Below are 3,602 nucleotides of genomic sequence, written 5' to 3'. Positions count from 1 at the left end.
CTTCAACTCCTGTTTTGATCTTGGCTTCTTCAGAACCTAATCCAGTTCTGTCTCTTGCTTCTCTGGCTTTTAATCCAACAGTCATGAAATCAGATAGCAGTTGACTTTTCTTAGGATATGATGGATTAACATTTTTTCATAGGAGTTTCATTTATCAGTAACTGTCATCTTGTTCAAATCAAATTGAGCTCTGTCAGAGTTGATGTCTTGATGACTTCATCATGATTTGCTATTTCATTTATACCTTGCTGTTTTGAAATGTCTTCACTCTGAACAACTTGAGCTATGTCAGAGGTTGTCTTAGATTCTTTTGTCACCTTTCTTCTTTTCAGAGTTTCAACAGTTTCATCTTCAAGAGCAGCATCATCAAAAACCTGAACCAACTTGCACACATGATCCATCAGGATTTGAGTAATCTTCATCTCCTGTTTCTTTGTTGGTTCATCAATCTTTCCTTTCCCTTTTTCCTTGGGATCAATTTCAACTTGTGATCTTGTCTTGGGCTTTGAAGCCTCAGAAGTTGACCTTTCCTTGATCACAATGCCTTTTGCCTTAGGCCTTGGAGGTTTCTTTGCATTAGAAGCTTTAGATTTAAGATTTTTCTTCTCAGCTGCAAATCTAGCTTTCTCCTCCTTTAGAGTCTCTAAATCCATTCCAGGATTATGTTTGAGAAACAATCTTCTAGCAATCTCTTCATCAAGTTTCTGAACCTTGGGATCCTTATAGTAGACAGTAGTCTCCCTTCCCTTAAGCTTCAGAGTTTGTAAAAACTTCTGAGAGTCTTGACTTCCTCCTTGAATGAGAATATCAGAACTTGATATCAGACTTTGATCATCAGAACTTACTTTCAGAACTTGAGCATTCACAGCTTCAGAACTTGAATTCTTCTGTGTAGAAGATTTGCCAGAATCAGAAATTAGTTTCTGTGAAGAAATTTTGCTGCTTTGCTTTCCTTGACCTTGACCCTTGCCCTTGCTAGGGTTTCCCTGGTCATCTTCTTTATCATCCTTCTTCTTCAGTGTTTGAATAGTAGAGCATTTGGACTTAACTACCTTCTCCCCCTTTTTGGCATCATCTGGCAGGAGTAGTGAAAGAAGGAGTTCCACTGAAGATTGGAATTCATTCAATTGAGTCTGTTGAGCAGCTTGATTTTGTAGGACCTCAGCCAGTTGGGCCTGCTGCTCTTCTTGAACTTTTTTGTAATAACCCCAATTTTTGGAAAAATTTTGAAACACAGATGAATAGTAACATTTGCTGATGATGCTGATTAAGGAAAATTATCAGACCACGCTATATAGGAGTACTGTTATGGAAATTCTAAGATCGTATTAGTACTCCATAAAGTAAATAAGTGTATGTAAAGATCGTTAGCATCCAAATCCGAATGCTTTGATTTTTCCCCGAAAATCCACCAGATACCGAAAGAATTGAGTATAAGGTGACTGGATAAAAAAGATTTAAATTCAAGGATTTTAAGAGGGGATCATAAAAGGAATATAAAATATTGAGAAAGGTTTAGGGGAACCCAAGTAATAAGATCCCGGATATGATCCCTCAAATGACGAACGAGAACGAAAGTTAAGCGAACCGTAAAACAAATAAGCGACCAAGAGACAAGCTTGTACAAGAAGCCAAGGATTGTGACATCATCAAACCATAAGGAAGAGGCATGTGGCAATTGGATGACATAAGAATGATGACCTAAGCATGACAAAAAGAAGTGTGTTGTTGGTTGATTGTGAGCCATTCATTTTTTACCATGGTAAATCCTCAAAATTAGCCAAGCCATAAACAAAGAAACAAAACAAAAAATCATAACACAAACTTGACTTTTCATTTTAAAGAAGCAAGCTCTCGGCCAAAACCAGAGCATCAACTTCAAACTACCATATCTCCTTCAATACTCACTCAAATAGTATGTTCTATAGCTCTTTTGAAAGGTATTGAGATGGCCTACAACTCTTGTTCACAAGTCTCGTCCAAATAAGCATGGTAAGACCCTCGTTTTGACAGTTCTTTCAATCTGACTTTTAGAAACTTCAAAACCTAACTTTGTGTTCTTGATTTCTTTGGAAAGATCAAGCTTGTAGGAGGCTCCCTAAGACTTCCTAGCTACTCTAATCACTCCAAGGAAGGTATAACACCTCCAAACCCTAACTTTACTTTGAGTATTAGGTTTGTTTTTGTTTGTTATAGTTCATGAGAGCATGATTCTTGTAAGTTTAGAGTTTGGTTAGAATTATAATGATTTTGGGTTATAAATCTTGGTTGTTGGTTGATGAACCTTAAGTATAGTTAGTAGCTCTTGTTTGAGATTGAATAAGTTGGAAAAATCATGAGGTTATGGACTGAGTTAGTAAGGTTTGGATGACGTTTGGTGGTATTGGTGGTTATGGGTTGATTTGTGGTTGATTTGTGGTTGATTGGAGTAGTTTAAACTTTGGTAATCGCGTAAACATAGCCGTCGTAATGCCCGATTTACCTTAGACTGTTTTGTGCTTAACTTTTGCACCAGAATACTCACTTCCATGAACTGACCATTATCATTTTTAGATAGTTCATGTTACAAGCTTCGTTTGGATATGTGGTTCGCTTGAATCCGATGTACGGTTTAGGAGAAACGACCGTTTTAAGTAACGGCGTTTCGTGAACGAACCATTACCCCTCGCCTTACTTTGAAACCTTGGTTAAGGCCCTTAAATGACTAATTAGAGTATGAAACAATTATGTAAAGTTTATTAGGAAGTTGGTAAAGTACTCACGAAAGAATCGCCTTAAAATTCTTAATGGTTAATTTATTAAAAATGGTGGAGCCGAGGGTACTCGAACGACTTATGTGATTTGTTAAGCGTAGAACTGACCATGAGCAAACGTTAGGGTTCAATTGGTTAAAGTCTAGTTTCTTAAGCGACCGTGGTTTAATTCCGGCTTATGTTGTTGTTCATAGGTTACCGGACCCACTCTAAGCTTAAGTCTACCCTGGAGCACTCAGGCAAGTTTTCTACCCGTTATACTGTTGTTGTGATGTAAATATATGTATATGCATTATCTTGTGATAAGTGCATGATTGTTATTAGCAAATCTTGCGATATATTGGAGCATGTGATATGGTATATATGCATGTCTGTTTCGTAATCTTGATATCTAATTGTTGATTCAATTGCTTATAAGTTGCATAATACCTATGCTAGAGATAAACAGTAGTTGCGTATACCCTTAGTATAGGGGACCCAAAGGTGAACATTTTTCTAAACCGGGAGTCAATGTTCCCGAGTATAATATATATATATATATATATATATATATATATATATATATTGATATAGTTTTCAAAACTATTAATCGAATAAGGTTTATTCGATAACTTTATTTTATTTAATAAATATTACTTTGAATATTCACTCGAGGACTTATGACTCCGTTTATTTTATTTAATGAATATTATTTTGAATATTCATTCGAGGACTTATGACTCCGCTTACTTTATTTAATGAATATTACTTTGAATATTCACTCGAGGACTTATGACTCCGTTTATTTTATTTAATGAATATTATTTTGAATATTCATTCGAGGACTTATGACTCCGTTTATTTTATTTA

Source organism: Apium graveolens, chromosome 10, assembly GCF_009905375.1.
Source record: "Apium graveolens cultivar Ventura chromosome 10, ASM990537v1, whole genome shotgun sequence".
Lineage (NCBI taxonomy): Eukaryota > Viridiplantae > Streptophyta > Magnoliopsida > Apiales > Apiaceae > Apium > Apium graveolens.
This window is presented reverse-complemented; position numbering follows the sequence as displayed.